Below are 13,986 nucleotides of genomic sequence, written 5' to 3' on the forward strand. Positions count from 1 at the left end.
TCAGTGCTAGCTCTACCCAAGAGCCATGTGCCCAGTGTACGGTATGGTCCTGGAACACTGATTTCCCCTGCTCCTGTGGTTGCTCACCATTTTGGGGGTCTTGTTTCTCATGTGTGCTTGCCTGGGGTCAGCCAGTTAGTGACAAGTGTGTGAATAGTGGCTGTGTTTTAAATCAGTGGTCTGTGTATACTTAAATACTGCTTCTGTAAAATGTTGCATTTTGGCTTCACAGAGATGACCTTGGGAACCCAGCCTCCCTTTTTGTCATCGCTGGCTGAACGGCTGCACAGAATAAGAAAGCGGCCACAAAGAACTAGGGAGGACTTTCTGCGTGATGTCAAGATGCACTCCGCGGCCAAAAAAACAAGAATTGAAGGAATGACAGGACAGCGAGAAGAGGGACCGAAAGGAAAATGCGGCATGCCGGAACAAAGCCATGGAGTGGCTCTTAAACATTATGGAGTGCCAAGCAGACATGCTCCAGGCGATACTAACACTGCAAACCAAGCAGCTCTGTGCCCGCCCTCCCTTGCAGCCGCTGTTGCAAAACTCTTTCCCCTGTGCCTCCCAGACACCACCAACACAATCTTATCAACCTCTTGGCTCCAGTCTGTACCCGCCGTATTCCACTCCTGCCTCGTCACAGTCCAGCCCTGCGGATTCCCACTACTCACTGTACTCAACACCCGTCCCTCTGCAGTTTAGTGCTGCTGAAGTACAGTACCCTCTGCACTGTACTCCAAAAGAGAAGGTTGGTTATAATACCTGGACATACACAAATCTTTAACTGTCCTGGGACCCCCACCTCCTCCTGGGACCCTCCCTTCCCCCATCCTCCTCAGTGCTGATGTGTTTTTTTGTTTCTCTCTCTCCTCTGGTTGTTGTTTTCTAATAAAATAATTGTTTTGGTTTGAAAGCAATCTTTATTCCATTAATTGAAAGCAAACAGAGCCCTGCAAAGCAACAGGCAATTTTCTTACACCTTCATAGTGCATCAATCACAATCACCTCCTAGCATTACAAGCACTGCACTCCCAAGCATAGCAACAAATATTAGTGGCTTTCAGCCTCAAATTGCTGCCTCAAGGGATCCCTGATCCTTATGGCCCCGCACTGCACCCCTCTAATAGCTCTGGTCTCTGGCTCAAATTCAAATTCAGCCTCCAGGCGCTGAGCCTCAGCGGTCCAGTCCTGAGTGAAGCTTTCACCCTTCACTTCACAAATATTACGGAGCGTACAGCACGCAGCTATAAGCCTAGGAATATTGTCATCAGCCAGGTCCAGCCTCCCATATAAGCAACGCAAGCAGGCCTTTAATTGGCCAAAAGCACACTCAGTAGTCATTCTACACTTGCTCAGCCTGTTGTTGAACCACTCCTTACTTCTGTGAAGGTGCCCCGTGTATGGCTTCATAAGCCACAGCATTAAGGGATAGGCAGGGTCTCCCAGGATCACAAGGGGCATTTCGACTTCCCCTATGGTGATCTTCTGGTCTGGGAAGAAAGTCCCTGCTTGCAGCTTCCTGAACAGGCCAGTGTTCCCAAAGATGCATGCATCATGTACCTTTCTGGACCAGCCTGTGTTAATGTCCGTGAAACACCCATGGTGATCCACGAACGGCTGGAGAACCATTGAGAAATACCCCTGCCGATTAATGTACTCGGTGGCTAGGTGGTCTGATGCCAGAATTGGAATATGCATGCCATCTATCACCCCTCCGCAATTAGGAAAACTCATTTGTGCAAAGCCATCCACAATGTCACGCACGTTGCCCAGAGTCACGGTCTTTTGGAGCAGGATGCAATTTATGATCCTGCACACTTCCATCAACACCAGTCCAACAGTCGACTTTCCCACTCCGAACTGGTTAGTGACTAATCGGTAACAGTTTGCAGTAGCCAGCTTCTACAGTGCAATTGCCATGTGCCTCTCTAACAAAAGGGCAGCTCTCATTCTTGTGTCCTTGCACCGCAGGGCTGGGGGCGAGCTCCTCACATGTCCCATGAATGTGGCTTTCCTCGTCCAAAAGTTCTGCAGCCACTGCTTGTCATCCTAGAAGTGCATGATGATGTGATCCCACCACTCAGTGCTTGTTTCCTGAGCCCAAAAGCAGTGTTCAGTGTGGTCAGCACCTTTGTGAATGCCACAAGCAATCTCGTGTCGTAGCTACTACGCGTGGCAAGATCATTGTCGCACTCCTCTTGCCTTTGTAATTTAAGGAATAATTCCACTGCCACTCGTGACGTGTTGGTGAGAGCGAGCATCATATTGGTCAACAGTGTAGGATCCATTCCTGCAGCCTGAAGAGGCAGAGTTTACAGTATACAAACCGTTTAAAGATGGCACCAAATGCAGACAGAAGCACAGGGATGTGAAGCAATTAATCACAGGGCATTGGGACAGGACCCAGGATGTCCTGCGACCCCCTCTGCCTTCCCACAATTCTTAGCGGAAGAAGAAGAAGAGATGTTCTGTAGGATAGCTGCCCAGAGTGCACCGCTCCGAACACTCTATTGCACAGATAGCTGACAGTGTGAACACACAACAGCGGTTTCCCTTCAGTGTTCTCTGAGTGGCACTGTAACTGCCGGCGCTGTAACTCTGCCAATGTAGACATACCCTAAGTCCCAATGGTCTGTGATACTTGGCTGAGTGGGATCTCAATATACAGCTGAGTAATTCAAGGCAAGGTCATCTGTCCGAGCCCCTGATGGTCTGAGGCCTATCTGTTCTCCTGTCATGGCAGAATGCTAATATTAAGCTGTTGGAAACTGCACAAGAAATAGCAACATTATAAAATTATTTCTGTTAGATTTTTCTCCCTTTGGTATAGAGGTAATTTAGACAGACAGTTAGCCTACTGGTCAGTATCATATGATTTGAATATATGCTGTGATGCCTCTGAGAAATCAGCCAATTAAATATGGATTGAGGGGCAGATGGGATTAACTGGCATTTACTTCATGTATAATTGTTTTTAAAATGTCAAAATGTATATAAAATATATATATTTGATTGTATCCCTCTTCCCCCCCCATTCTTCGTATATTGCTTGCCTTCTTAGGGCCCAATCATGCAAACTCCTACACACTTGAGTAATATGCATCTTTACGCTTATGAATTGTCCCACTAAATTCATTGGGACTACTCACATGTGTAAAGGTACTCACATGCATAAGTGTTTGCAGGATTAGAAGGGCTAGCTAAGGCCTAGTCTACACACAGTTTTTGTACTGGTATAACTGTTGGTTCAGTGTGTGCAAGTCCTTCTAAGGACCATCCTCCTATACAGAAATAAGCTGTACCAGTATAAGCACTTTAATACTGGTATAACTGCATCCATAATAGGGGAGTTGTACTGTGTTAACTATACTGGGTATAGTTAAAGTAGTACAACTTTTGTGTGTAGACACTAAACCTAAGATGTTGAGTTCTTTGGAGCAGGAACCATGATTCAGATTCTCAACTTGTGTAAATTGTCATAGCTCAGTTGAAGTCAATGGAGCTATGGCAGTTTATACCAGCTGAGGATCTGGGCCCCATGTTTTCCTATGTGTTTTTACTATGCCTAGTACAATGGAACCATGAACTCTGTTGCAGTTTCTGGGTACTACTATAAGATAAATATAAAATATTCAATAATAAATTATATGATATGACTCTCTGTTGTATGTATTTTGGATTTCATCCTGCTACAATTTAGAATTTAAAAATAGAATTTGTACTTTCTTTACTATACAGGACATTGATTTTTGTTCCTTGTTTTGAATACTAATGCCCAGAACAGCATGACCCAGGATTCAAGATCTAGAACAGATGGTAAACAGCGTGCTAACAAAATTCACAGATATTAAATGGGAAGAATTGCAAATGCCATTCAGGACGGGGACATATTACAAAGGTACTTATGTTAGAAGCATACCCAGAATATAAAATGAGATTCAGATTAGTACATCTAAGGAAAAATAATCTGAAGCACAGATATTCAATGGGAAGGAGAAACTTGGAACAGTAATTTTAAAAAGAAAATCTAGAAGTGATAATGACTAGGCAATGTGATGAGTTTGCATATGATATGGCAGCCTAAAAGACTAATGCAGTTCTGAGCTGCTTATGCAGAAGTGTTATGTCATGAAGGAGGGAGGAAATAGGCCCCTTTTTGGTGTGACTACACCTATCTGGACTATTGCATTCCTTTCTGGTTCCCTCCTTATTGACAAATTGGATGGAGTTCAGAGAATTGCAACAAATTTATTGGGAAAGGGACTGACTTGTTAGCAAAGATTAGAAGACCTAAGGGCCAATTTTGTAAACATATTTAGGCATCTAAAGATGCAGATATGAGCTTGGGGGATTTTCAGCAGTGCCTAGGTGTCTAACTCCTATTGATTTCAGTGGGAGTTAGGTGCCTGGGCACTTTTGAAAATCCTACTAGACATCTATCTGTACCTATACCTTTAAAAATCTGGCTTTCAATCTGTATAGTATGTATAAGATACGGCTAAAGGGACAAACATAATAATAGTGAAAACCCCAAGAAGATAGAGGAATTATTTAGGGTTTTACATACGCTAAGAAAAATTATTACTAACAGCTAGTGAAATAATTACCGTGATTGCTTAGATTTGCTTAGCTTGTGTTGGGAAATTGTTTAATAATTTTTAATTACCAATACAAAATGCTGATTTCCATTTATGTTAAATCATTATAACCATAATCATTTAAAAAAGGAATAGAGCATCTTAACTCTATATTATAGTCACAGTATCTGTTGATGTTAGAGCAATAATTCTTTTCAATTATTCTTACTCATTAACTTTTATCTTGACTTCATGTTGACTCCTCATATGAGTAAGAGTGACAGGATCAGATGTTAAGATGCATAAAGGTAAAAAAATAAAGGCTTATAAAATTACTAGAAAATCTCAACCACCATATAATTATTTTGTACTACAGTACTGAGTAATATTAAGGATTTCTGTGAAAGTTAGAAGCCTTCTCTATACTCAGCACATTCCAAATGGGTGGAATTCTGTCTGAAGCTGTTTAAGTTTCAGCACCAAGAACTTGTGAGTCAGAAGGCCAGATCTTCTTGTCTATGTGAGCTGTGTTTGGCGCAAGACAGAGGGAGAGGTGAGGATTTCTTTAAGCTATCTTAATAGTTGTTTGATTGCAGGGTTGGGCCAATACTTGGAATAAATTAGAGCAGTCTGTGATCAAGATCTGGAAAAATAAGAATTTTGCTGCTATTACACAGTGTGCGCTTTTCTGCACAGCTTGTAGGATTCAGATTTTATCTGAAACATCAGTAATTCTAGCAGTAACAGTCTTAGTCAAGGCTGCGTGGTTATGACAGAGTAGTCTATTGCTCAATGAAAACAGGGTCATCGCTTATAGCAATGTGTAAAATGTCAGGCAGCTGTTTAGACTATGCATCTTAACTTGCTTTTCAAGCATAACCACTATAAAGCATAGCATTTTGTTTTATTTTCTTTCATTACATTAGTCATCAGGGTTGAGAGTTGTCTTGCTTTCCTCTACTTGCTTCTGATTCTCACTTGTGCAATTTGGCTCTCCAGCTGTTCTTTTTTGGAAGCTGTTTATTTTTCTCACCGGTTTAACCAGCTTTAAGTCCATGTTGGCTGCTGTGGACTGGACACCATCCAAACCTTGGTTGAGCTCCTCTAGTTTAGCCATAAGTGGTTTTAGGAACAGTGGCTGATCTTGTAAATGCAGAAAACCTTGACAAGATGGCACCACATCCACTTCTGTGTCAGTTTCCCCCTACAGCACAAATAATTTTTACACATATTTCCCTTCCCTTTTGGCATCATTAGGGTTCCTCTTCTACTCACAGAAGGAAGTAACAAAGTTTTCCCTTTGAGCTTCAAAACCTATAATTAAAAGCACGCATTTGTCAGCAAGTTTGTGGAGGCCCAGGGACGCATGTCTGGTTATTAAGGCTTCCATGCTCCATATTTTGTACATTTATGTTTTATTTTTGAAAACTGATTTAAACTTATATGCAAAAACAGATCCTGCAAATAGATGCATTGGTGCAGACCCTTACACTACTGGAATCCTGTGAACTTCAGTGGGACACTGCATGAACATAAAGGTCAACACTAATAGTGCATCTGTGTGCAGGACTGGGGCCTTAGACTGCAAGATCCTCAAGGCCAAAGAGCTCAATTTATCTGGGAATAATTTATTTAATTGGGTTCACTGAATTTGGGATCAGTTTGGTCCACTAAGCACAACACAGTGCAAGCTTCCCCAGCACTGCCTCCAGCTCACAATGACCTTCAGACAATCTCCATGGTTTAGGCCAGTGGTTTTCAAACTGCCGGTTGCAACCTGGAATGTAAGGCACTGGGTTGCGGCAGCTCTGGTCAGCGCTACCAACCAGGCCATTAAAAGTCCCACTGGCGGTGCTGCCTGGCTAAGGCAGGCTAGTCCCTAACTGTTCTGACACCATGCTGAGCCTCAGAAGCAGCCAGCAGCAGGTCTGGTTCCTAGGTGGTGGGGCCACGGGGTTCTGCGTGCTGCCCCCACCCCGAGCACTGGCTCCGCTGGCCAATGGGAGGTGGGGGGTGGGGAGGCTGTGCCTGTGGGTGAGAGCCGCACAGAGCTGCTTGTGCACCTCTACTTAGGAGCCAGATCTGCTGCTGGCCACTTCTGGGGTGCAGCACAGTCCGCGGTGCCAGGACAGGCAGGAAGCCTGCCTTAGCACCCCTGCTGCACCGCTGACCAGGAGCCACCCGAGGTAAGCCCGTGCCCCAATCCCCTGACCCAGCCGTGAGCTCCCCCTAACCCAGAGCCCCTTCTTGCACCCCCAGCCCAGAACCCTGACCCCCTGTTGCACCCCAGCCCTGAGCCCCCCCAACCCAGAGCCCCCTCCTGCACCCCAAACCCCTCATCCCTGGTACCACCCCAGAGCCTACATCCCCAGCCCAGAGCCCTGACCCCCTCCCACACCCCAACCCTCTGCCCCAGACCTGAGTCCCTCCCATACCCCAAACCCCTCATCCCCAGCTCCGTTGGGTCACGGGCATCAACAATTTTCTTCAACTGGGTTGCCAGAAAAAAAGTTTGAAAACCATTGGTTTAGGCCATTCATTCTATGGTGCCTTTGCTGAAGCTGTCAACAGGGGTGAAAACTGTGGAAGTAGCTTTTTTGATGTGGAATCTATCCTCTAGGGCAAGAGTGTCAAAACTTATTCTATGGAGATGGTCAAATTCCATTTTAAATTATGATTAATGGGGCAAGGTATATAAATGTAGGACTACATAGTCTCCTGAGTCTCACTGGGAGAGGAGGTCTGCACAAAGTACAGAGTGTCTATATATGACTAACATGTAGTAACAAACCTTCCATTATCATTATTTGGTTAGTACATCATTGTCCCATTCAGCCTCACTCAGTGGAAAAATAAGCTTTCTTTTAGGACCACTGCTATTTTTGCCTTTTATTTCTTTTCCTTTCTCACCATTCTTTCTTTTCCCTCTCACTCATCCATATTTTTTTGGGTCTCCCCTCTATTTTTCCTGCAGCAATTGCCAATTATTCACCACATTCCCTCTGCTATTCAGCAATCAAACAGTTAATGCTTACATTAAAGTATTGTAATTAGGATTTAAAGTAAAAATACGTCAATGGATTAATGGGGTATGAGACCATTTACACCTCTACAAGCTATTATTTCAGACTGCCTGCAGACTCAGGAAGGCAACACTATTGGTTACACTTGGGCCAAATTTGGAAGAGGAACTTTGCAATTGTGAGGGCTATAAACTTATTTCTTATTTTAATCAAAAATTTAAATTCTGCTGAATCTGAAAATGTCATGCAGGTAAGAGCTGGCATATGGGATAGGTGTTTGGCCTCTGCACAAAGATCTGCACTGAGCCTCCTATTTTTTATTTCTCCCTCAAAAAAGAGCCTACATGACTTGCCCTTTCCATTGGCCCTTGTGAGTCATGATGGTCAGACCTTTTCTGTAAAGTGAATTTGAATATCTTGTTCAAAGTTATTACAGTGTAATTTCGCACCATTTTAACACAATGCACTGGCTATTTGTGGCAAGAACAGTCTTTGTTGACGGAAGCATGAATAAAGAATGGGAAAGAAAAATACAAGACTTTTAATGAGATTCTTCAGTTTAACAAAGGTATCATATGGAGAAACAATGCTGTTCTATTTAAGCATATTGTTGTTTTTTTTACTCTGACATCCAAAAATCCAAAGAGCTTGTGTTTTACACCCATTTGACGAACTCTTCACTTCTTTGTTTGCAGTTACAGGTTTTTCTGCATTCTCTATGGGGGAAAATCTTAGAACGTAAGATCATGCTTGTGGCCTGAACTGTTAAAGTGGATGAGCAAACTTCTTAGTAATGACAGCAAACCCATGATCTAGGAAGCATGCGGAATGGAATTTACCAAGATGTTATTGTTTATATCAATCTTTGTTTTATCCAGTATTGTGATGATTTAAAAGCTGTTTAATCCAATACTGCTAATGGTTTCTTAGCAGTTAATATAGATTATCTTTTAAAACCTCCTTTTACCTTGAGAAGGTAATACTAACAGGATGGGCAGAAACAGGATTGGAAACTGAAGCAAGAGGTGTGTTGATTTTCAGTGGGTTTTTTTTGATCAAATGATTCTTGTCTTAGTGAAACAGAACTTTGGAAAATGGTTACATTTCTCACAATTTACACAAAACAAAAACAAAAACAAAAACATTGTCAGTGAAAATTAGATGAGATTCTTTGCTTGGCAAAGAAACAAATGAATACGTGAATGCTTTCCAAAGAAGTTAATAAATGCATTCACTGATCTACAGTCATAAGGGAATGTAAATATGTTGGGTTGGATCCTGGGATCTGACTAAGGAACACTTGATACAAGTTAGGAGTTTGGGGTCAGTACACAGGTGGCTGTAAACCACCTTTGAACCTCCCTCCCCCCCCCCATCTTGGGACCATTAGCATGCTCCAATTTGCACCAGTGCCAGCAGCCCCAAAAGGACACTCCAGCAGCCAGGGATCATCAGGCCCTTTATGCTAGCTACAGGAGGATGTGGCATAGGAGCTGTAGGCAGGAAGGTAGGCTGTTTTAAACACAAATATGGGCACCCAATACCCCCCACATATCAAGAACAGATTAAACAAATGGCCTAATGAATGGAGACAATGTTACCTCACTTCCTAGTACAGGATTTGCCCTTTTAATAGTACTTTAAATATATTAACAGGCCATTTTTATTTTGTTGTTGTTGATAGTTTACCTTCATATTAGCCCACAGTTTCCATCTTCTAAAGATTGTCCTCTGGAGGCTCTCTGTGGTTTGACACTACCTGTACTGTGCCTTTTGGTAAATAAAAGGAGACTTCAACTCTAAGCACACTAAAGAACATGAGAAGTATGTAAAAGTTTGATATTTTATGGAAGTGTTCCTGTTTATGACTTACAAAAGGAATAATTACCCTCTCATATCCTAGTGTAGGGTGACCAGATGTTCCGGGACAGTCCTGATTTTTGGTCTTTTTCTTATATACGCTCCTATTACCCCCCACCCCCTGTCCCAGTTTTTCACATTTGCTGTCTGGTCACCCTATCCTAGTGGATTTATCTGCTCTGCTGGCAAAAGAGGCCTTGTCTACACACATTTTGTGCGCCATTTAACTAAATCAGTTTCTAAAACTATTTAATTAAATTGAAGTGACTCCCTCCCTAATATGGACACACTTAAATTGGTTTCAATGTCTTAAATTGGTTTAGTTTATGTCAGTTACAAAATGGCATACGATGAGTTGCTTTAAGATGCTCTAAAACTGATATAATGGTGCTCTGCACAAAGTTCACCCGTTTACCTAAACTGGTGAAAAAAAGCACACCTTTCGTTTGACGTGTGCAGCTCTCATGGGAAAGAAAGAGTCCCACTCCCTGAGTTGGTTGATTGACAAACTGATGCTCCAATGGGAAGCCTCTGTTCTTGGAGTTGGCAGTTAATGGCAGTTGTTTTGGCCCAAAGGGGAGAGGTTCAGAACATCTCTAGATAGAAGAAACAGTAATTGAAGGAAAAGAAGAAACAGAAGAAAGGCGCGAGCACTCTTAGAAAAGAGAAGGAAGAAAGAAGCAATGTACATTGACTAGTGCTGGTCCTAGGATACACTGGCCTCACCACCAACTTTTGTGGGATCTCAGGCCTCCAAAATCACAGGTGATACTGAATAGAAGAGGAATAGGGGCTCAGACCCTACGCTGATAGGCGCCCAATGAGAACCTGGATATAGATAGATACATAGTACAGAAGGATAGGTCCTGTTTAGAAAAAAAGAGTTCTTGAGCCTTTGAGATCTGCTCTTGGACGATCATTTAAAGTCAGGGAATATACTATGTTCCTGGTTTTAAAAAGACACATTTTCTTTATGCTATTTTTTGTCACATAGTAAAGGGAAACCTTGGGGACAGAACTGCAGGGTGCAGGCAAGATGGAAATCTCAGGCTTTTAAATTTTTCACTGTGCGTAAGTGCATCCTTGGGGCATTCAAACGTTGTGCTTGTATATGGTGCCTCTCTGGGCCTGCTCCCTACTGCTGAAGCGGCTTCCTGCACAGCACCACTCCAGCCAGTAGTTGGTGCTATAGTAAGTCTTCCCACCTCCCACTTGTTGGCTGCCTCTGCTGAGGGGGAAGTTGCAGGGAAGGCAGCACTTGCTGCACATAGCTTAGAGCTAATCCCCAAGAGTGGCTGCTTATTAAGATCAGGTCAGGCCAAACCAGGAGGGGCTGCAGTGCGAGAGGGGCCTGAGACAGGAAATGGCAGGCAATGTGAGTATGTCAACCCAAAAGTGGGAAGCCAAGCAGAGCAGGGGCAGGGGTCTGATAGGGGGCCTACTGAGGTGAGGTGAAACTGAAACGGGTGGGACTAGACTACATGAAAGAGAGAGTGCATGGGGAAGGAGGGAGGGAAGCTGGTAGGTCTGTGGTGGAGATCTCTTGCTGTTAGGGAGAGCTGTGCTGAAAGTAACCACAGACGCTCATGTACAGTTGGAGGAACTCACACCCTAAGGGTATGTCTTCACTACCAACATTAAAGCAGTGCCACGGCAGCGCTTTAATGTGGCTGTGTAGTCGCGGCACCACCCCTGCGAGGGGAGTAGCTCCCAGCACTGGTGCAGTCTACCACTACCACGTTACAGCGCTTAAACTTGCAACGCTCGGGGTGTGTGTGTGTGTGTGTGTGTTTTTTCACACCCTGAAGTGAGAAAGTTGCAGCACTGTAAAGTGCCAGTGTAGACAAGGCCTAAGATATCTTCCTCAAACCACCTCGCTCTATATCACCAGCTCCTAACCTAGTGAAAGCCAAAATGATAATTGGTAAAATAGAAAACTACTTACAAGTAATGTAGTTGAATTCCCTAATTGCTGAAAAGAGTGGTGGTAAGAGATGTATTTAGGAGAATATTCCTGTGTGTGTGAGAAGAGGGTGCCAAGAGTGACAGTCCCAGGAGAGGTGACAATGGCTGTCCCATTTCTGTGAACGGACACAGTAAAGATCATGGCAAGTGTTATCTGGCTTTCGAGAGCTTGTGAGGCAGTAGAGCCAGCAGACAATCCCGTTCTTGCAGTGGCCGTGGCTCTTACCTAGGAGATTAAACAGCCGTTTACTTTCCTTTCACAGGGAAGCCAGGAGAAATGGTGGTGGCTTCCAGATGGGGAAGTCAGGGCAAAGGCTTCCATTGCTCTCTCTATGTCCCCACTTATATGGCAAAGCTAACAATGGCACCCCCAGTTGGTGTGGCAGAGGGAAGGGGAAACAGGATGAGGAAAAGTTGTTAAAGGAGCCGGCTCCAATGTACCAGTGAAATGGCTCTTTGGGAGGAAGAGGGTAAGGATTCAGTTAGTCTTATAAAAAAGTGAAAATGAGAGGTAGAAAAGTGTTTAAAGGTTATGGTTTTAAGTTAAGGTTTCTGTTACTAGGATCCACCATTGCCAGGAATCATATCAAACAGCAAACAACTGGAGCATCTGGATAAGTACACATTTTAATTTCCCTTTTCTCTGTAGGCTGGGTTTGGTGTGTTTAATTCATTATCTCCTAAACTTTTAGAAGCAACTCCTGCCCCTATTTCTCTGGGTGCACAGATCCCTCATGCAGCAGAATAGGTTTGATTTTGTTCCTCCAGGGATAAAGAAAGCAGGATTTGGGGATGCCACTCAAGGCGTAAAAAGCACAGACAGATATCAGTTCTAATGGGGGCTGTCTACATGCTATCATGTGGAACTGGATAAGGGCTAGAAGATCTGCTGCTAGATAAATTCTGTATGCTTTTCACCTTACCAGAAGGATGCAGGGGCACTAGGACTGTGACAGCAACTCTAGCCATTAGCATCAGCCACAGAATGACTCTTCAACCCAAAGGATGGGGGGAAGAAATGTGTATTGTCTTGAAAATAAGGAGAAGTTGATGATAGGTCATGGGACCTAGATGGAGCCAGCTCTGGATTATTCTAGCTCTCTCTGACTGGGAAAACAAAGTTGGTCAGTACAGCTTTGCTCAAAAGATTAGTTTTAGTTAATATAATTTGATTAAGTGATAAAGGACAGATACTTGATTGCATTATCAGTCCAGTAAGGGCTGATAGAGATGAAGTGGAGGGCCAAAGTCAAAGCGGTCATAGAGAGGTCAGTGTCTGTCAAATGGAATGCAGAGTATAACACATTCATTGTGAGGTGATTTTCTAGTTTGAGTAAGAAGTTCTTAGTAAATGAGGGCTGCCAAGCAACCAATCAGAATACTGTGCCTGATGTTTCAGTGTTCTGAAAGGTTTGCAATATTTATAAATCAAAGTAATTTGCTTTTCTTGAAATGGTTAAGCTTAAATACTTTAAAAAAATGGATTTTTTTTTAATTGGGCTAAGAGCCACCAGCCCTCCATTATGCATCTCTAAAGAGCAAAATAGGGCACAAGTCTAGCACTTTCCCTCCCTGATAGGCATCCTTCATTCAAAGGTTTACTTATGCCACAAGTGGAAATGGGTTGAGCAGCTCTGCTGTATTGCCAGCCTCAAATGTTCAAAATTCATGAATCAGGTGTCAAATATCATGAGACTAGTTTACAAATCATTCGTTTAAAAGGGTGCTTCTTTTTACTGCAAACTATTTTTTTTTAACATGAGATTGTTACATCTCACTTGCTCTCAGACCACTCTCTAGTTTCACATCTTGTCTCATAGGACCATAAAACTGTTTGAGTATTTAACAGATTATGTCTATTCCACTTGCACTTAAGCACTCTACCATTTTGCACAGCGGAACATCTAGCAATTATGTTTTTTTTAATGTGGGGCATTTTGCTATAAAACAATAAACATTCTTACTCTGTGCTGAAACTAAAAAAAAAAAAAAATCACTTTACTTCTGGACCTGAAATCCCCATCACAAAAATTAGCAATGTATATGTCAACCAAATATACATATCTTGGGCATAGGGTGACCAGATGTCCTGATTTTGCAAGGACAGTCCCGATTTTGGGGTCTTTTTCTTATATAGGCTCCTATCCTATTACCCTCCACCCCCCTTCCGATTTTTCACATTTGCTGTCTGGTCACCCTACTTGGGCGGGGCACTAGTATATTGGATTTGTTGATTTCGAGTGTTAGTAGAAAAGATGATCTAGCGTCAATGTTCTGTTTCTTTTTCTAGTATTAACAGATCTCCCAAGATAAGAGAAGCATTTTTTAAAAAATCTGCTTAGATTTTAGCCTTCTCAACCCTGCCAGTCTTTACAAGCAGTCTCGTAGTGATAAAGGGGGCTCATACACTGTCTTTGTTCTTAAGGAGGCAGAGATGAAACTCCCCGCCGCTAACGGCAATCAGCAAAGTGGCATTTTACACTGGGGGGAGTCTGTCGTACTTCGACTTATGATCGTGCCACGTGTGCATAGAGCTGAAAAGCTCACTTGGAAGCGAT

At 43.0% G+C, this 13,986-nt stretch overlaps 1 long non-coding RNA gene across 1 annotated transcript in view; it reads right to left on the reverse strand.

The window, feature by feature from the left end:
* The window catches only part of LOC128835620 (uncharacterized), a 60,895-nt gene that overhangs the window by 24,951 nt on the left and 21,958 nt on the right, over positions 1-13,986 (reverse strand). The gene's annotated exons all lie outside the window — the stretch shown is intronic.

This window comes from Malaclemys terrapin, chromosome 4, assembly GCF_027887155.1.
Source record: "Malaclemys terrapin pileata isolate rMalTer1 chromosome 4, rMalTer1.hap1, whole genome shotgun sequence".
Taxonomy (NCBI): domain Eukaryota; kingdom Metazoa; phylum Chordata; order Testudines; family Emydidae; genus Malaclemys; species Malaclemys terrapin.